This window comes from Protopterus annectens, chromosome 1.part1 (assembly GCF_019279795.1).
Source record: "Protopterus annectens isolate FY-2018-M chromosome 1.part1, PAN1.0, whole genome shotgun sequence".
NCBI lineage: Eukaryota > Metazoa > Chordata > Ceratodontiformes > Protopteridae > Protopterus > Protopterus annectens.
In genome coordinates this window covers 92,969,563-92,992,552 of record NC_056726.1, presented here as the reverse complement: position 1 = coordinate 92,992,552, position 22,990 = coordinate 92,969,563, and positions in this window count along the sequence as shown.

The window sequence follows — 22,990 nt, the reverse complement described above, 5'->3', positions numbered from 1 at the left end:
AGCTATGTCGATTTTCTGAAGCTATGCATCTTGGCTGAACTAGTTTATTAACTGTCTTGTACTTAAATGGGTTCACTATAGTTCATTTTGTCCTGGTTAGTGTCAATCGACTGTACTCCTTTTTTACTGACTGTTTCTGTTAAATACTGTGCTCTAAGTGAACGCCACCGCTACACGTGCCTTGCCTAGGTGAAACTCAAAGTAGACCAACTGTGCTTGTTAGAGCATTCAACCGCTCTATTGCTTAAAGTATATGCTTTACTTTTGTACTTCTGTGAACGCTGTTTAGCGTGTTGCTACATAGAGTGATTCAGCAACTGTATTGATAGTTTTTCAAGTCCTGCTTGCTTTTATTCTTTGGACACTGCTCATTCTATCAGTACGCAACAGTTCTAAGTGCGCTAATGATTTAGTGTCCAAAATACCTTGACTGAGCTAAATGGCGAACGTTTAAAGTGTTGCTACTTAGTGATTCATCAACTGTATAGATTGTTTTTTAGGTCCCTAGTGCTTTTACTATGTGGACGCTGTTCATTTTATCAGAACGCCACTGTTATATGTGCGCTAGTATGTAGTGTCCAGAACAGCTCACCTGAGCTAGATGGCGATAATTTATCAATGTCATATTAATACTGCGTGTTTTTCCCTTGCTTTATTAAACGCTGCTCTAATTAAAAGAACGCCACACTAACACGTGCGTTTACTAAGCAGCGTTTGGTTATTGACAACACAAGCGTCTCCCTGAGCAGATTTTTGTACTGGTAAGCGTCTTACGCTTATTTTCTAGACATACTGCAGCAGGTTGCTATGTAGGTTAGCGCCCAAAGTCTAATATTATTAATGACACGCGATGTATTAAAACAGTATTATTAATTACTGCTGAGGGTCTACCTGAATTGTTAAACGGGCCACTCCAGCGTATGTGTGGTTAAATAGCGAAGCGCCAACTACCAACAGAACTTCGCTTTCACACCCTTTAGCGGTACAGTGTGCTGTTCAATTCCACATATTATACCAGCTTTTGCATATATTCTTAGATAACACTGCTTTTAATTTGTTTATGTAAATTACTGCATAGTTTATTGCTTGAGAAGTTGTGTGTTTTTTACCTCCTGCCTAACAGTATATAGTTACTGAATGTCACTGTGCTACTATACTACTTACTTAGTGTAATTTCTTTCTCTGCTTGTCTTCTCTTCTCCAGCTTTTATCAACAGTACCCTCTGTGGCTCTGCCTGGCCTGAATACCTACACCCAAAACTTTTTCCAACAAACTCAGCTGCTTCAACCCTTGTACAAGAATAGAATTAATCCCTTCCCAGAAGGTTGTGAAAGTATGTATTTAGGCTGCTAAACCACTGTACTAGATAATTTCCCAGAGGCCGACTAGGTGTTCAGTAAGCTTCCCTACCAGGAAATACAACAGCCTACCTACTTCTTTTGTCTTTCTTCACTAGTTCTCCTTGTCCTCTAAGTTGCCCTGCTAGGGAACTTTCCTTCCACTGGCCTAACTACCTCCCATTGGGATCTGTGTACTGTGCATCTGCTTATACTATACTCTATTACATCTTACTAGTCCTACTATCAGCATTCACTTACCTGCTGTTTTCCTACCTGGCTGATTGTCTCCTCTCAGCTCTCTTCTACTCTTTTGGCTCATCCCGCTCTGTTCGCCCTGCGGGCTCACTCCGCTCCCTTCCCTGCCCCCTAATCCCACCCACCCCTGGGACCTCTACATTTATTCCCACATAGCCACACCCAACACATTCTTCACCAATCAGAACTTCCTCTCTCCACCCAATCCACAACAATCCACCCCCATACCCACCCACTACCTCTCTGAATATATTTCTACTATATAGTGTCTTTAACTCAACTTAACAATGTCCCACACATACCTCCCTCTCCTACTAATAACTCTGCTAACTTCTCTATCCTCTACTTACATGATAACCAACTACGAACAGCCACTCAGTCCTAATGTTAGCATCCCACATAAACACACCCTAACTACCCCCCCATCAACACTTACTACATATCTCAGTCCCATATACAACAACTCATATCTGGAACCTAAATACCATCGTCTCTCACACATCAAATACCTTCTTCATACACTCTCAAAACACATCCACTGCTTCAAGCCCTCACAATTAACTTACCTTACACAAGTTCTGTCATTAATAGACGGAGATATACACCCTAACCCAGGACCAGACACCTTACTACTTCCCCCTATCACCCAACATATGAAAAATATGTCTAAACCACATCCTAACCCTCCCAGATTTTTATATATAGCTCATCTTAATATCCGTAGCATTTGTAATAAAGTTACTGCTCTTCATGCCCTACTAGAAGTTCAACAATTTGACATTCTCTGCCTTACCGAAACCTGGCTCAAACCCACTATAAAAGACAATGAAATTATCCCCCCAGGCTATAACATTCTAAGACATGACCGCCCCAATAAAAAAGGTGGTGGAGTAGGTATACTATACAAAACTGGACTTGAAGTATGTAAAGCAATTCATACCCCTCCAATTGACACTAATACTGAAGTTATTATCTCCAAATTCTCCCTCAATCCACACAAAACCATTAATATTATCTGCGCTTATCTTCCCCCAGGTAACAATCCCCCTATATTAGAGAACCTACTTAACTGGTTCTCGATCAATCTCCCTCAAGAAACTATATTATTAGGTGACTTTAATATCGATTGGAACGTATGCAAACAACTTAATCCATCTACCCATATCAACCTCCATGGATTCCATCAAACCATTAATTCAACAACTAGAACAAATAAAAGCAATAATAAAGAGACCATACTAGATTGGATCTTAACTAATAGCCCCCAACAAAAGTATTCTACAGGAACCCTCCCAGATGACCTTAGTGACCACTCTCTAACTTACATTATTAGGCATAAAATACAACTATCAATACCTCCCCTTATCCGCTTATCTCGCAGCAAAAAAATTTCAATCCCCATCAATTTCAATATGAACTTAGCCTAGTTAACTGGTTACCTTTACAAACCCTCCCAATAGATGACGCTGTCAACCATTTTAATCATACCTTTCTCACTATTCTAGATCATCATGCCTCCATGCGCTCTATACGCATAAAATCTAAGACAGCACAATGGCTTACAAGCAATACAAAAAAACTTATCCTTACTAAGAACAAAGCCTGGACTAAATGGCGAGCCACTAAAGACTCCTTTGATCACCTTAACTTCAAACAAGTAAGAAACAGGACTAAATTAGCTATCATACAAGATAAAAAAAACTTCTATACCCAGTTACAGCAATCCTCCCAACACCAACCACAAAAATTCTGGAGATCTATTAACACACTATTATCCCCTGGCAAAGTTGAAACTCCCAATCCTCTAGGCTCCAGCCCTGACTCTCCCCTACAAACAGCAAATGAATTTAACAACTTCTTTACCTCTACGATACTTAAACTAGCCAACCAACAAAGCCCTGACCCTGATCTACTAGGAAACCCAAACTGTACCCTACCACCATTCCAACTGCAACCCATACCCACCTCCCATATTCTAAACCTACTTCAAAAACTGAAACCTTCTACCCCCTCAGCCGACAAAATACCAGCTGAATATCTCCAGCTAGTAGCTAAAGCTATTGTCTACCAGATCTCTATACTCATCAATAGAACCATAAAAGAAAGTACAATACCTTCACTCTGGAAAATCTCCCACATCATCCCTCTCTTCAAAGGGGGTGATTCTTTTGAATATTCCAACTACCGCCCTATAGCACTGCTATCTCCTCTTGCTAAAATAATGGAGAAATGTATCCACAAACAATTACTTAGTCAACTCCTAAACAATAACCTCCTCGCAAACTGCCAACATGGATTTCGTCCCTACCATAGCACCACCACAGCCTTATTATCCTTTATTGACTCCATTAATACAAACCGAAATAATAACCTACTCTCATCAGCATTTTTTGTCGACCTGTCAAAAGCCTTTGACATGGTGAACCACCAACTACACTTACATCGCTTAAAATCTCTTTCTCTTGACAGCGTTGCCTTAAACTGGTTTTCCTCCTATCTTCAAAATCGGAAACAAGCAGTGTTATGGAATACTAATCTCTCCGAACTTCTGCCCACCACTCTGGGAGTCCCTCAGGGCTCCATCTTGGGTCCTCTTCTATTTTCCATCTTTATCAATGACCTACATCTTGTCACCCCTCTAACTACTTGTATCCAATACGCTGACGATACCACCATCATTTGCTCAGCCACCACCCAAACTGGCCTACACTCACTTACCCAAAAAACTTTCACCACCTTAGAGCAATGGTTCTCTAATCACTGTCGCCTCCTAAACCCTAAGAAAACTAAACTTCTCCTCTTCCTACCCACACACCAATCCCCCTCTATCAACTTCTCTCTCACCTCTAACAATGGCACCCTTATCTCTCCTGACCAAACAGCCAAACTTCTTGGCATAACTATTGACAACCTACTTAAATTTGACTTTCATATCAACTCAATAATAAAAGCAACTAATAGAAAATTAGGTTCTCTCTACAGAATCAAACCATTTCTAACTCCTGAAGCAAGAACTACCATAGCAAGAACCCATCTCATATCGACACTCCTATATGCTTCCCCAATATATACTAACCTTTCTAAATACAATACCAATAAGCTTACAGCAGCCTATAATAACATTGCCAGATTTGCCACTGCCTCCCCATATAAAACACATCACTGCCAGAATCTCCGCCACCTAGGATGGCTAGAACTACCCCACCTAATTAAATACTATCAGCTCTCCATAGCCCAAAAAGCCCTTCACCACCCTGAAAATACACCTATGCTCTCCACCCTTATAAAACCCTACAACAACCTAAAAAACCTTCGCTCATCTAACAAAACGCTGATTCAAACTTCTTTATCAAAGAACACAGCAGGTGACTCTATATTTTCTAACTCAGTTGGTAAGATATGGAATCAACTTCCCCCTGACCTAATATCCCAAACATCCATCACACTGTTTGAAAACTAAACTAAAACACTATCTAACCAATCACTGGCTATGCTCATGCAACAACCCGAGCTGATCTTTGCAACTCCTCACACAAACTGCATCCTTACACTTCTCTCAGGTAGATTTTTCTTTCTTTTTCAGTGTTCATGCTGTCTCTTATCTATCAACTATACTCTTATCTACATTCTATTACTAACTTTCTTGTCACTTATCTATCAACTATACTCTTCTCTACATACTATTGAAAACTTTTAAACAAACTCCTTAATCTCTGCTGTATCTTACTACACATTCCAGTATTTCTGTATCAGCTATATCTCCTATTACCTTACTTTCTCATATTGCGGTTTAATGTCTTAAGTATTTTTTGTGCTTGAAATACCCCATGTATTGTGTAATATGCTTATTGTGCTTGTAATAACTTATATATTGTGTTTATATTTTTTACCATGTATTAGATAGCGGAGCTTTTCTCCTCGGGCCTCCACTGAAAATGGACATGTATCCAGTTGGACTAGCCTGGTTAACAAATGTAAAATAAAATAAATAAAAAAATAAAATAAAATTTTCACATAATGTCTGGAATGTGTTTGGCTCATACTTTTGATCTGTTCCTCTTAAAATTTGGATGGAGTAGTGGTAGTGTTGTTGCCGCACAGTAGTCGCTTCAATTCTTGACTGAAGTGCTTTCTATGTGGAGTGAGCATGCTCTCCCTGTCTTTGTGTGGGTTTCCTCTGGGTGCTCTGGTCTTCTCCCACAATACAAAGATATGCATCTGAAGCATTTCTCCCCAGGCCTCTGCTGAAAATTAGCTTAGTTCCAAGTCAGACTTTCCCAGTAAACAAATGTTCAAAATCATAAGTTCTATTTTATTCAGGCAAATCTGTGAGAACTGAATTCACTAAATAATGATAGCCATTTAAGTTTGTCTTTCTATCTTTTAGGAAACACATGGTAACACATTTTATTCTCGTACCTTTCTAAGATTATAAAAACAATGTTTAAAATGTGTACCCAGTTTTGGGTCTTTGCCCCCCCCCCCATAAATTTTGGCTTTTTCCTGACATCTTGTGCTGCACAGTTCTTCAGGGAAAGATACGTTTAGTGCTGCTTATGCAAAGTCTATTTGCATTGTTAATATCACAACAGGTAATATCCTTGCTTTTGCTGCAGAAGACTTTGGGTTCTACTCCCACAGTCTGTAGATGGATTGCTGATACTGTACTGTGTTATACTTTTAAAGGGGTGGTGGATGCTGCAGGCCTGAGAATGTCCTAATTTGACAGAGATACCTATTAACTGTGAATCTGTTATCAGTTTACCATCCATTCCCTATTGAAATATTACTAGCTTATTATTTTTTATTACTATAACATAGCCAATTTATTCTTCAAGGGCAACAGGCACTTTACATGTAGACGAAATAATGAAATATAAAGTTGTTTGCTAACAGCAACCTAGTTACAGATTTCTCTAACATGGAATTTAGATGACTTTTACTTCTGCAGAGATTGTGCCTATTTACTGATACTGGTGGACTGTAGACGTTTGAGTAGACTTTTATGATGGAAATGTTCTGAACTAGGCAGTTTTGTCATTATTGGTTCATGCATTTTGTTTCATTGCTTACCGGAAAAATGTTTAAAAAATAAATTTAAAATGTGCTTTAAGTACAAGTGTGCTGTATTATACAAGGGGCATAATTTAATAAAGTCATAAAGGTTTATCAAAGAACAAATATATGTTTCTTGTTTCATGTGCAAGGGGCCTATGATTTGAAAACAGCCCAAAGGTAAACTTTATCCACCACTGGTCACATGTATTTTCTTTGGATGTGGGTTTCAATGCTGTTTCAATGAATGTGAGTTTCAAAGGCAGAGAATGCTAAGTCTATTTTCATTGTGAGACTGTATTTCTTTGTTTAGCAGATGTCTATTAATGTTTGTGCTATAAAATGTAAAATAAAATCCAAATAATCATTGCAGAAATAAAGCAGTATGCACATTAGTGTTTATGGTAAATGGGGTGAAATAGCCAGGTAATGGGACATTGGCATGGTTGGAGGGGAACTCTGGGGTCATATTTTGATTGTCTGTTCTTCATTTTGTGTTTGAAAGTTGGTATCCCACAATTCCACTGGAGTGGGTAGGGTTACATGCTTATGTATGCAAATTTTACATTAATCAGCATACAGATTTGTACCTATTTTTCATGGGCCTTTGTCCAGATTTTTGATGTTTCCAGGTTGAGAGTTATGGCTAGGAGTCTAAACCAGAAACTGCGCTCACTGGAAGCAGTCCTCACCCTGGAAGATGCTGACATTTATGCAGTCACTGACACCTGGATTAAGGCTGCAGAAAGCACCCCAGCTATACCAGGTTACATTTCCTTCCACAAGTTCAAAACACAAACTGAAGGTGTGAGAACTAAAGGCGGTGGTGTATCAATATTCATTAAAGATAAATACACCTCTAGATTGCTTAAGCAGCACAATTCCCTTCAATTACTTCAGGTGCAATTGACTGCAGGTAAGACCCCTCTTCAGGTCATTGCCAGCTATAGGATGCCCTCCATGAATCAGGATATCCATTCAGCCTAATTGGATCTACTTGAATCAATCAGGATACAACCAAACACCCGGGTTTTTGGTGACTTTTATTACCCATCCATAGACCGGGTAAATTATTATACTCACTTGCCCAAAGATTCCTGGACTTTATTAACTCCAATGCCCCGGACCAGCTGGTTGACACACTCACAAGGGGCTCAGAACTCCTGGACTTGGTGGTCCCTAACACAGGATACCATTGTACCACCCCCAGTGTGTGGCCATCTCTGGTGAGATCTGACCACAAATCAGTCTTGCTAGAAGTAACTATAACACAAGACCCCCTTAGCAACAGCTAGATTAAAAAAGGCCAATTGCAACCTATTATTTAACAATGTAAATAGCTTTATAATGCCTCCCCCTACTGATGGAACAGACACCTATACTGATTTATACACCAATGCTTTATACAAGCACTTGTAGAATTGTATTGACTCTGCCATGCCTGATAGAACCAAAGCAAGATATTCAAGGAAACACAAACCTGCCCGGCGAACAACTGCTATTAATAGGCTATACAATAGGAGAAAGAAATTGCTGTCTAAGAGCAGGAAGGAATGGTCTCAATACTAGAAACACTCCCTCCTCAACTTAGACAAGCAAATAATACTCTTAGTGGAGTCCTACAAAGCTAACTGAATCCAAATTAGCTTCCCGAACTATGGATAACTACAAGGTGTTATTTGGTTACATCTGTAACCTCAAGGGTAAGGCCCAGATTTGTGCTGAACTTGTAGTTAATGGTACTAAATATATAGAACCTGGGGATATAGCAAACCTCCTGGCTAACAGGTTTAGTGAAAACTTCAATCCCCTGTCCCTGCCACATATACCCCAAAGCATCCCAAACACTTGTTCCCTGCTTAGTATCTCTGAGGAGCAGGTCCTAAATGCCCTCTCCAAGGCCATAAGCAGTCTGTATGAGACCAGATAACATCTCAGGTTGTGTTCTACATGGGTTAAAACAGGAATTAGCATCACCATTGAGCACGCTTTTCAGTCACAGCCTAAGCACTGGCTTCATCTGAGTGGAATGGAAAACAGCTACCATCATCCCTTTGCACAAAGGGGGTGGAACCATGGACCCCAGGAACTGTAGACCCATTAGCCTGACCGACCTTACCTGCAAGGCCATATTAACAAAGATATAAGAAATCTCCAAATGCTTGACCCCACCCAGTTTGGCTTTGTCAAGGAGAGATCATGCCTGTTAAACTTGATGGACTTCCTCTTTATCAAAGCCCTAGATGAGGGCAAATCAGTGCATACATCCGACCTAGACTTAGCCAAGGCTTTTGACACAATCTCCCACTCAGGCATCATTGATAAACTTACCCAGCTGGGTATCAATGCATATATTGTCAGGTGGGTTACAAACTGGCTCCCTGACAGAATACATACAGTCAAAGTAGGGGACTCCACCTCATCCAGCAGACCTGTAACCACTGGTCTTCCACACTGATCAGTTCTGGGACCCCTACTGTTCAGAATATACTTCTCTGAAGTACAGGCTAAAACTAAAGGGCCTTGGCTGACAAAGTTTGCTGATGACTGCAAACTGGGAGTGATCATTGATACCCCTAGTGATGTCATCATCTTGCAAAAAGGTCTTAAGCGCATTAATGAGTGGTGCCAAAGTCATGGCCTTAAACTTAATGCAAAAAAATGTATCATCATCCCCTTCAGCAAGGCTGAAGTTCCTGCAAACTACCACATCAATAGCAATACCCTAAGCACACAGTCAGTGGTGAGAGACCTGGACACACAGGTTGACAGCAACCTTAACTTCAATCACCATGTCTCCATGGTGGTAATAAGGGCATTTTATATTGGTCATCTCATAAGTAAGGACATGGCCTCCAGAATAAAAGAGGTTATAACCCCATGTACTCTTCCCTCATTGGCCCAATAATAGAGTGCAACCCTCCCTTTGGTATGTTCCTTTACAAACACCTGTTGCAACTGGAAAGACCACAAAGGTTCCTTACAAAGAAAATTCAGTCTCTTCAAGATCTGTCTTATGTAGACATACTGAAATCATTGTCACTTTATTCTGTGTCATACAGACTGCTCAGAGGCAACCTGTGTCTTGCAAATAGAGCAATCACTGACCCAGCTTTGACTGAAATGCTGCACATTTGTAAGTCAAATGGCACATTGGTCACTCACTCAGAGGACCTTAACCTGGTAAGTGACATCAACAGAACTTGCTGGAAAGAAAGATTTGTCTCACAAATGTTGCCTCACCTTTGGAACAAGCTTCCTTGTCATGTTAAACAAAACTCCTCATTGGCCCTTTTTAAGTGCAATTTGGATGATTGGATGAGTAACTGGAAATTCACCACAGGGGTTCCACCTGTGTCCCTCTTGGACAAGGGCTTTAGGTGCAGATTTTAGTTTCTACTTGAACCAGACACCCTTGGGAACATGGGTTGAACTTGGGTAGGCTTGTAAGGACCCTGGGGCTGTTAGCCTATTAACCTCCTAGGATCCTAATGACCCAGGTAGGTGTCTTTAAGACTATATAAGTTTTCACAAAAGAATAATAACATGCTGTTTACAAATAGGACTGTGACGACCCTCCACTGGACCAGTAGTCAAGGATCCTCAATCCTAACTACTGGCAACAGTGTGGGGGCATTTGCTGGGAGGATAATAGGTACACACACAGTATTTCCAGATGCAGCTCTGTGTGTCAAGTGCAATGTCCCTTAAGAGCACACAGAGACCACAGTCAGTCTGGGGTTGGTTTGTCTCTCTTTCTCCAGATCCCCAATAAGACTCCCCACTGATACAGCTACAGAGTTGAGATCTCAGTTGAGTGACCAAGCTAAGACCTCCAGCACCCTCTCTGTCCAACCAGTGCTTTGTGTCCCTGACCAACTAGCTGACACACACACACACACTCTTTGAGGTTTGATTTGCACACATATATACACCTGGGAAAGGCTGGCACAGGTTTACTAGTTATGCCCCCTTCTGTCCAGAATATAAGGTAGTTTTTACTGCCACCAATCACTCCTGCCAGCTAGCTTAAGCCCCTTAACAAAGGCTGTCCAATCTTACTGTGTAATATTAATATTAACACAAATGATAGTTTGATCAAGAGCAAGGCTATTAGGAGTGGCCCACACAGTGCCACTAAATAAATATGCAAGTGCTTTCAAAACTTAAATATCTTTAATAATAAACAATAAAGGAACAAGATAATACTAAATATATATTCACAGTGATATCGGAGTTCAAAATCACAGGAAATATTTAAAACAACACTGAAGGACAGTCTCAAATAAATAAAGAAAAATATTTAAACTAAGCTTTACTATATTTCTGACTGAATCTAAGAGTACTACTATTCCCTAGTAACTTACTATTCGAGCAAGGCAAATGTGGTGAATGGATCTTCTAGGTGTTGTTAGGCCCAAGACAGAATACAGTATGCCCTGTCTCACTAAGAGACTTCTCAAATTAATATCTAAAATATTACTTCTGGGATAGCTTGCAGAATGACATAATTTCTTATCATCTAACTGCTAGTTCTCAGGCCAAACAACCATTGATGAAGCTGACATTATTTAGTATCTATCTGTAAAAATATACAGACAAGGGCTTCTCCTCGGATCTGTGGTAGATGCTGGAAGTCATGAAAAAATTGAATTCCTTCATGCTTTCAAGACTAGTAATTAATTCACCCTAAAGACAATACCGAAGGTTTCCTAGTACCGACATTGTGTCTCTTGCTGCATTGAAAACTGAAATATACCATCTTTTATGGCTTAGAAATAAACTAATTTCAGTTATTTTTTCTGAAGTTAACCTTCTGTGTTCCAGTTTCCACTGTTAAAATATATACATTTAAACAGTTACAATAGTGCATGTACATTTTTGTTCTCTCCCAGTAGGGCACACTGTGGTAACATTTCAAACAGCACTTTGCAAATACCTTTACAACACATGCATCTGTACAAGTAGTTTGATATACACCTGGCATACAGTTCTAATATATTGGTAACACAAGTATCTTATATAAATCAGTTCAATATTCACCAATGACATATAATTATTTACAAAATTCCAGCTAGTCGGACTGGCAGTATCTCTTTTCATCACAAGGACACCAGGGAGCAGGCATTTATAAAGTACCTCTGTCCATAATTGACATGTGTGTCAGTCCCTTTGTAAATTTTCATCATTTTCATATTACATTCTGCTATGTTCTTCATGGGAATGCTATGCATGATAGACATTTGATTTTCATTTCTGTTGTATTTTGCTATTCATCTTTCCAGAGCATGGGACCTGTGGACATTCTTTTATCAGAAGACATTGGGCACATGCCTGGCCACTGCCAGATTCCTCAAATAATGGTGACAATGATGATGACAAGAATGAAGAAGCTGGACATGCACCTGCCTGAGCCACCTTGCCTGCTGCACTGTGGAGGAGATGATGCCAGGAACAGAGACAATTATCTGAAGGAGATCTCTGAGGTTGTGACTGACGCATTCCAAACACAGAAGATGGACATGATGAGGGACATTCTCCCAGGATATGGCACAGGCTTTGCGGGTTTCATTCAGGGAGATAGCCAGTAGGTTCCATCAACCTTGTCTCGCCTGTCTGTAAGTATTGTTTGTGTGCTCCACTTATGCTGCCAACATGCTGATTGCCATATAATTGATTGGACTGCAAATGCAGTCTTGTATATGCATACCATGTAGCTGAAATGCTTCTGTATTATCATCATGGGACATTAATTATGTTTCAATGTGTGCATGGCACACATTAAAATATTACATTTTCATCCCACATTCAGCTGTCCACGCATTATGACAGGTAACCTGCAGCTAGTGCTGCAAGAATTATCTTGTAATCATGTGTTGTACTGAGACAACATTGTCCATAGATGAGCACTAAAAGTGTGGTATGGTTTAGAATTGTGTATTGTAATATCATGTATGTGCAACAGAAGAACATGTCATTTCCCATGTGTTATGGATGACAGTTGTTATGATGTCCCACTGGCATGATGGGACATTGTGCATCATGTGTTGGCAATACTGTTGCCATGTGGGATCATATACAGGTATATCATATCTATGTCTAGTCCTCATTTTCTGACTGTATCATACAGTAATGTAGTATTAATCTAGACACAGTGGTACATATAATGTATTCATTAACAGTACATTATGTACTATTTGCTGTATCGTAATTTCCACATCCATTACTTATTCACATAAATTCACACCTTCCACAAATAGTTGTACACATTAATTGATTATACATGTGTCTGCACATAGTCAGGTTCATACTGACACACAATTGTACCGTTGACATGTCAGCATTCAGTGACTTACCGCTGATGTGCTTTAATGATGCTCACAGGAGTATCTTCTGCTCAGTAATGAGCAGGGCTGGTGAAATACACCTGCACTTGTTTATTCAACATTTGCATGACAGTATATGTGCATTTGCTTTAAGTTCTTAGCTTGATTACATATGCACATTGATGTTACATGATTATACATTACTGTGTATGTGTGTTTTATACATGGACAGTTCTGTGGACATCAGATATCATTCTGCCCATGTGACGTACACTTTCCATTTGGTTAAATGTATTTCAATTTTGCTTTACAGCACCCTGAGTCCTGTACATGTGCATTTGTAGTCTGTCAACTTACCTTGTCCTGTTTTACCCTGATGTGGGCCCAGGTTGTCCACCTTCTTTCCACCTTGATATTTCCATATTATATTTTGCATATATCTTTGTTTTGTTACACTTATTGACCATTGCCATGTATTACTTTGTTAACACGGTGAACATGCGCAAAATGTATGGCTATTTCACGGTGTGGGACATCTGCACACAAGTCACTGGCTACTGCTTGCAATACATCTTTGTTCTCATTATACTTGCATGTTAACAACTGTACATTGTTGACATCCATGTGCACAGCCTGATATATCTGTTAAGCTATAGTGCTATATTTTAGTACATATCCTTACATGTCATTGGTGTGTGTATATGTATTGACCTTGATTTTATGTATGTTCCATTTAGGCCACTGACAGTCATGCATATACAACTACACCTGTGTGTTGCCTTTGACATGGCATATGTGTGGAGCATACATGCATTCCATTACAAGTTGTTTTTGGGTTGTGTATACCTGCTTGTGTATGTAGCTGACATTTTGTTGTTTTTCTGTAGTTCTGCTGTTTGGCCTTGTGTTTGGTTGTTTGCCTTTTACATTCATGGTCATAGTTTTGGTTCTGTCCTCTGCTGGAATTATCTAGCATTGTTATACCTACATTTGCTCTTATGTGATGTTGCTTGGCTTACACTTGCACTGCTGACAGACTACTTGGATATGTGTTTATTTATCAAATTTGTACTGTGATCTTTAATTATTACTCTAAAACACACATCTACCATTGGTCATAAACATCCAGGTATGACTACCACACAGTTTGCAACATGCTATAATGTGATAGTGTATAGGTAAATATGTTTTTCTGCATTTCGCCATCCCTGGTATGCATCCCAAACCTGTGTGACAACTTTCCTTTCCCAGTGTTGTGCAATGTGCCATCTGTGCAACTTACCTCTTCTTACTGCTTTTTTCCACCCATTGTCTGTCATGTGTTATGATATTTGTTCTATGGGTATACCTGCTGTGATGTCCTCCTCCTCCTTTTCCCCCCTATGCTTACCTTTCCTTATGTTCTTAAAAAAATGGGGCCTATTCCCACAAAAAAAAAATTGCCATCATCCTCTGACTTCCACTCAGGATGTTCCTATTCCAATATCCCTCTTGTGTGTCCGTCTTCTTTACCCATACCCCACATCTTCTTTTCTATCTTCCAGTTACCTTGGGTGTGTGCATTACTTGTGTTGTCCACACAAGTCCCAAACCCATTGTTAGCAAATGTTAGCTGTGGTGATGTGGTCGTGATTGCTCTTCGCCTGTATTAATTTTTTTACTAGAAATTTTACAGATTCTGTCAGAATCCATAAATGCAAGCAGGCATATTTTATTATTACATGACTTATGGAGATATCCATAGTTGTCTCTGGGCTCACTGCACAAATTGTTGACAATATCTATTACAATGGGCATGGAGATTTAAAGCAAATATATTTTGTTTGTCAGAATCAGAATCAGAAATACTTTCTTGATCCTGCAGGAAATTCCTTATATTACAACTGCACAGATAAACATAGACACCATGTAGACCAAACACATATTTTACACAATTAGATATAACAGATACTATAATCACTTATGTTACCCACATATATAACAGCAATGCCTGACATAGGTACACTGTTGACCATAGCCAAAGTATTAGATGAGTTTGATTCCACATATAGTAGTGACATAAATGGGGACGCTGTTCATGTTAATTACCACTCACACTAGGATATGGGGTATTGCACATTACTTTAACTAAGGTATAGCATACTAACAGATTACTTGTGGGTTTGTTTAGTGTGCCATTGCTACAGGGATACTCCGCTGTGAGCTGAGCTATTCTGAGTTTATTGTGGTACATTTACATATTACAAATCTATCTGCAAGTTTAGTACTGATATCATACACCAAAATCAGCGAACGTCAAAGAATCCGGCCTTGTGACATAATAAACAGAATTAACAGATTCATAGTAAATATATTTTAAAAGTACACAGATGGATTTGGATAAAATAAACTTATAAAAAAGTCTTCCTTAATGTCTTTGGAATTGATAGATAGTCAAATCCATATGGAACAGCCAATCCAGTAGCAGTATAGCAAAGTATTATAGCACAGATTAACCCAGACAAACTGAGATTATTTAATTATTTAGTATTTATTTTCAGCAAAGAAATAAATGTAGCACATTCAAAATATTAAAAACTAAATAAATAACTATAACCCACTTCAATTTGTTTCAGTTACTGTACTCATTATTAAACAATAACTGGAAGAGAGACAATAGAAATATGAACAATGATTTATTCTGCACAAGATTGTCAGCAAAATAACTTTGTACTTTAGCTACATTTAGATGTTAGATGTTTACACCAGTGAATGTATGCATAAAACATGTTTTAGCAAATGTATATGAGTATCCTCGACAATGAAACAAGATAGTAGGGTGCTACAATTGTCAATGATGCATAGTTATGAACATGCTATAAAATGAAAAATTTCATTTTCAATGCTTGTTTATTTAAGTTACAGAGGCACATATTTTTTCCACCAAAGCATGGCATGTAATTATAACATTATAAAAAGCTGATGAATTTTTTCACAAAAGAAGAAATTGTAGAACAGATGTTAGTTAAGCATTATGTAAACTGAATGCGTATTAGTTAAGGGTTGCTTTTGTGCAATAATGAGCTCTTTGTGACACAAAACATGACACCAGCAGATACAAATATATCAACATGAGCCTAACTAGGAGTTGTGAGGGATGAATTATTCAGTATCTCAGAAGCAGGCATGTTTATATTCCTTAATCAAGTCTTCTTTCATTTTTTTCCAAGAAAATTAGATAGTCTAAAACTAGGTAGCTTCTTATAAGAGACAGGGACAAGTCCATCAAAAGATATTTCGTATAGCATCAGAGAAACATGGGCTCTAGTTACCTTGAGAGAAATGATGGCTCAAAGAGAATAATTGGATTTTTGTACTGAAAATTTGTTTGCCAGGGAGGTGGGCGGGACAGTACTTATCATTAAGCAATCTGAATGTGAAGTCATTGAGTAGGCATATGGTCCTGCAGTGACAGGAAGCAACTTTGCCATTTGAATAGATATGCAATGATGTTCATTTACATTGGCTAGGAAAATAAATTAGGGTATCTTGTTTTCTCTGGTTTGAAAATCTGCTTTGTTTTGTTTTCAGAAAAGAGCTGTGATAGGCAATGCATATTCAAGTCTAGGGAAAGACATAGATGACAACTGGCTGATGAAGTTTAATGGTACATAGATTTGAAACATTGAAAAACGTGTTTAGCTATTGAAGAACACTGGGTGTGGTCATTTCAATGTGATCGTGAAAGGTAATAGAATTCCCATATATTTTTGTTTGGTTGTAAATGGAAACAAGGTTTCACAAGGATCAGTAATAGACAGAGTAATAATATTTCCTTACCATTTGACTGTGCCAAATATCATAATCATAGATTTGTTAGTGTCAGTGATAGTGTGTTGTCATACTTCCATTTCTAGATTAAAAAGAAACCATATTGCAGCTTACTTGCTACTTTTTATGCTGATTTATAAGCTACAGTAAAAACAATATTATCTTCACATAATGTTATGTTAAAATCGGAATGTCCCAATGAGGACTGTTAATCTAAAGTGAAGAGAGTAGTGGGGTTTGAACAGGATCACATGAAATTCTATAAATGAGATAGCATGTGACAGAAAGATATCTTTGGTCAGAGAAAAATATCTATCTAATAAATAATTCATAAACCATGTGATTACTTCTGGGAGAAACATAACTGGCAAGCGTAGCAGTAGATGGCTATGATTAACTATTTAAAATGCCATTTTTAAATCCAAAAAGATAGCTCTGGTAAGCATACTCTATTCTATGTTGCTAAACATCTGACATCAGAGAGAGAAGACAGCTGTGGGAGAACTATATTCTTGGTAGAAACCATCCTATTTATTAGTTAAGAGGTTGTATTTATGTATGCAATCTATCATTTGTTTCTACACAATTTGTTGGAAGATTTTTTCCTAAAGAATAAAGGTTGGCTATTGGTCTTTACTCTACAGCAGGGTTTGGATGAGGGAGTTTATGAAAAATTCCCTGATAAACACATGCTTAAAGCTAGGGGGTACTGACCAAGTTGCAACTGAAAGATTAAATATGTGTGTTAAAGGTTTAGAGTGGAGGAAACCAGTCCTGGAGTTCAGAATGTTAGAATGTAAATAGTAAAAGTGTGGATTTTATGGGAGTGTGGATAATCAATATTTTTATGGAGCTGAGCAGAGGGGATGGGTATATAAGGAAGGTAGAAACAGGAGTGAGAAGTTGTGGAGGAGGAGGAGGAGATAATAGAATGCGTGATCTGTATTGTATCAAATGATAAGTTGGATGTATAGTAGGATTTTGGAAAGATTTTTGTGGAAATAAAGATTTAAAGATGTTCCAGAAGTTTTTTTTGGTTGCCTAGATGCCGAACCTGAAGATTTCTATGATTTGACCCTTGGCTTTGGGCTGAGCTAGTTATTATTCCAGCAGTGTGTTTTAACGCTTGATACAGCTGGAATTTTATAATATTAAACAAATCTTTGTTCCAGTCATTCCAAGCCTTGCTTCTGTTACTGATCCTGATTGCAGCCCTTATGTTTTCTGATATCCATGTTGCATGGGAAGCCTTAAATATTCATTAAGTAGTATGTGGTAACTTATTTGGAATTGAAGTTTGTATGTTACACAACATGGCTAAAGTAGACATGAGGTCAGTAGAGTTACAAACACCTGACCAGTTAGGAAGTAGCAATTCTGTTTCTCGTACACTGTCGATTTTGCTTTTTGGAAACTTAGCAGAAAATATTCAAGAAAGGATGAGTTTTAAGAGTTTTGATAAATGTTCAGTAGAATAAAATGGGTTGCTGATCACTAAGGTCATTAAGAAGGCCATATAAATGTAATTGCCTTTTAAAGATATTTGACAAAAAAATGTACATCGATCAGAATTGTAGACATTGAAGACAAATCAGTTTACACCTGTGTACAAATGGAACAGTCCTCAGGTTGAAGCAAGCAGTAGCACAATCCAAAATAAGACAAGTAATATTAATCTTCTGTAAAAATCCTCAAGATAAAAAAGAAAGATGAAACAGAAAAATTCAAAGTTAACTTTCACACAGACAAGGGCTTTCTTTCCCCAATGGAAACTTCATCAGATAAAAGTTTAACAAATTGTTGTTTCTTTTATATTAAAACACCCCCTTGATATCATTCCAGTCTGCTCACTGACCACTTATGGAGCTGATTTTATGGTCTTGCTTCACAGGCCTTTTTCCTACTACTTTCTGTAGTTATATTTCTGATATTTCTGTGCATGTGCACTAGCAGGCACACACACACACACATACACACACACACACACACACACACACACACACTTGCGTGCACGCACACACACACACACACACACACACACACACACACACACACACACACGTATGAGCTTTCTAAAGATATTGATGCATTTTTAAAAATATATAGGTTGTACTGGACAATGCTAAGCACAACAATAAAACAATACATAGAGTAAATAATAACTGGTGTACCACATACATATCTGACACCATAACTGTGGGAGAAAAAGCACATTCTTTTCAACCAAATCGCCACAGCATTTTATGCATGTGTAGTAGTAGTAACTACGTACTGACTTAGTAAGAAAAGATCTTTTCACATTTTTTTTTAATTTATTTAGTTACACAAGACAAATGCTATGACTGAAGAGCTAAAGTCACATTAGAGGAACCATACATGCTTCAAAGATGCAAATAAGTAAATGATCAGAATCTTGCAGTTTAGTTTCTCTTCTTTAAAATTTATGGCTTGATTTGTAACATGCCAGCAAAATGATAACTTGAGGTTAGAAATTCAAGTCAGTGTGAAATCAGTTGTTATAAAGTATGTAATGCCTGTGGGTTGCTGAGTATCATTAATCATTACAAGATTGTACTTTAATATATCATGTGATACTGCAGAATACTGTGTCTGTTACAGAATGTGTTGGGAAGCATTGCACCTCCTCACATATGACATTTTGGGTTATACAGGAATACAAGTATAGAAAACTAAATACACCACGTTAGTCAATGATTTCCAGTTTAATTAACAGTCTGAAGGGATCTGAATAGTTGGCTTTAATTATCATCAGAAAGGGAAACTCAGTCAGGGTTACACATAGTTTCAGATTAACATGTAACAAGGAATGGATTGCTGCTTGAATAATTTAGCACTGCCCCTACAAAGTGGAGGGTCAGGTACTGATAATGTCAACAGTAGTCTCTACCAGGATCCTTGAACATGATGCCACAGTTATTAGTTTATTCATAAAGGAAATGCTGTACTACTCTAAGTGAATAAATACCACAGCAACCTAACAACACATCTCGGATAATTTGAAATGATCTTGTTTCATATAAAAATTGGAAAGATATTCAACATATTTAAAAAATTATTCAAGGGGGGAAATTACCTACAATGCTTTACTAGGCAAGATGATCTTTGAAGCTAAACTATTGTTTTCTACGCCACTGCTTACTGACCTGGAGAAGCAAAGTTTTCATGATAATCAGTAGAAGAAGCTTGTACAGCATGCCTCATACAATTCCCATCATGATAGTGTCCACTAAGTTTGTTATTAATTAATTCATTCATTCATTGATGTGTTCAATAATTAGAACCAGTCTATGTTAATAGGAAAATATGGATTCAAATCTATAAATTAAAAAGAAGTTACTTATTTGCAGCATGTTATCCATCATTCCTTTTTTGTTCAGTCTTTAAATGCAGAACTACTTTTAAATATTTTAGTGTCTTTTAATGAACACTAGAGCTTAAGGTATCTGTCTCTGCAGTCCAAACTTTCTAAAAGTGAATTGTTGCTCCCATACAAATAAAAAAATATATATTTACATCAAATCAGCAACAAATTAGAGACAGTAACAGGTCAGAGGGTGAGCACCTGCCCATCTTTTGGCACCTCTCAGCTGTCCCTATGCTGAAAGAGAATTCTTATTTTCTGCCCTGAGTTATGCCTGCACAGGATGTCCGTATGTTTGGAGTTATGCCCCAACTTTCAGGCTTGATTTGTCCCTATGTACAGTTTCTCAGTCCCCCTAATGACATGATTTTTGAAACTCTTGAGTATACAAAAAAAAACTTGTGTAGAAGAATTTTGCACTGCAGTTCACTAAAGCCTACAGATTTTACACTGTCTCTGATAAAGTGTTTACATTTTTCCATCATTTGTGTCACTTTTTGTTTTAAATGTACTTCTAAGTAATATCCCACATTTCTTCTGGAAGCGGGAAAACTTATGTGCCTATTTGATATTCAAATTTTACGCTAATCAGATGCCTATATATCTGAATTTATTACTTTTCAAGGGCCTTTGTTCCGAATTTTAATGTCTGCATTCTTTATCTGGGAACCCTAAAAACTTTTTTCTAAAAGGAGAAGAAAATATGAATGTGTTAGTGCAGCTCGTTAATATGCTGTGAAACAATAAAAACAATGAATTGTTCACATGCTGACACCTCTACTTTAATAATAAATTGGAAAAAATATGCATCGGTGGTGGAGGGGTCTGCACTTTCAACTTATCCGTTTTGCTAAAGAAATGCTTTGTCATGGGCATCTGAAAATGTTTCTGGCACTATTACCTTTGGTTTCATAAAGCTAACAACAGACATAAATAAATCACGCCTTAATTCTAGGCTGTAATTGGCATATATGCTGTACATTGTTTCATACACAAAAAAATTAACAAAGCGTAAAATGAATCAAAGTGCAAAGCATGTATTTTCCATGCTGTATTAATATTCAAATTAGCAGTCTTATTACTAAATAATTCCTTTTAGTCACTTTTTCTTTCTTGCTTCACACTGATATATGACCTACATGTGAAGAGACAGATGACAGAGAAAGAGAGAGAGAAAGAAAGAGATGAAGAAAGTGTTTTAAATTTCAAAGAAGAAACCAGGAACTGACACAGTATGCAGACAGATTACAATACAGTCGATATATAATTATACATTTTTGCTTTTCTGCTGACACATTACAATACAGTTGATATATAATTATAAATTGTTGCTTTATGTCTCCCTTTACAATCTGTACCCTTATGTGCCCATATGTTTTGCTGTCCCCTTTGGAAATTAACAGCAGTAAAAATAGGTGCATGTACCGCTTTGTATCTTATCAACTACTATTTACCAACCACTTCATTTCACGAAAACATTTGACTTGTAGCAGTGAATTTGATTCTCCAGAGACTGAGGAACAGATAAGTAAATCATGTGGTATTGACAGATTTCAGAACTTCACTCTTATATTGCACTTGTTGATTGCTAAGTACTCACAATTGTTTGTAGTATATATCAGCTAATTACATTATTTTGTTATACTTTGATATGGATGACACAGCATAAGATATGATGTTTCATTTTCCATGGTACTTGTCTAAACAACTTGCAATACATTGTTTACTCATTATATTTCAGCTGAGATACAGAAGTTTTATATTTGTTAACTTTCAAGTATCTGTATAACCCCAATATGGTGCTTATGGCTTTATTTTATAATGGAGACAGGTTACACCAACCAAATGCCAATTCCTGGAAGTAATATGATAGCTTAGCCCTTTAATATTAGGAAGAGAAGTGAGAGTAAAAACGGAATATTGTGACCAAGATACAAATGATTCTGCAGAAGTTTGCAATGATATTTTTTTATATTAATATAACCCGTGCTATATGTGTAATATGCATTCATTCATTTTTTACATTGCATTTTCATCATTCACTTTATTTTTTATCATTTCACTTAACTGTGATGAAACTAGTTTTTTGACAAGAGTTGAACATTACTATTTTCCCACACCATTTGCTATTGCATTCATGCAATGTTAGTTGGTATGCTCAAGTAACAGTGTTGACAGTGCTGCATAAAATGCTGAAAATATCAAAAAGCATGATAAAAGCTGTCGATATATTTTTACTTTATTGCTCTAATAGTATATAAAAAATTTGCATTTAACCTTATTTTGGTACCTTTTAATAAGGAAAAACATACTTTTCAAAATCTGTAGTCAAGTTTCATGACTGAAGGTACCCAGCAGGACCATTTGCAACACAGTAGAGCATTATTCCATCATTTTTCAGGTAGTTTTCAGGTCTGCAAACTTGGAAAGCTTCAAGAGCATCTGGTACATATGCATCTCTGTTCATACCCTTACAGGCTGATGGAAGATTTGTTTGTGCATGGTTAGGATGCATTCATAACTCATGGTTTACTTCTGAATTTAATCTTGCTGATGGACTAATACTACTTGGAATGGCATCAAATTAGCTGATAAATCCTGTTTTTAGAAGAATATAATTTTGTGTCTTTCGGCTTTTCCCGGTTAGGGGTCGCCACAGCGGAACTCTGGTCCACTAATGATTGGCAGTAGATTTTTATGTGCCAAGAGAATGACCCAAGTGCCATGTAATCGACTTCTTTAGCTGTTAACAACAGAATGTGGAAAATATCTATCTGTCTCAGTGCATGTGCCAGCCCATACACAAGCAGATCTCTTTGTA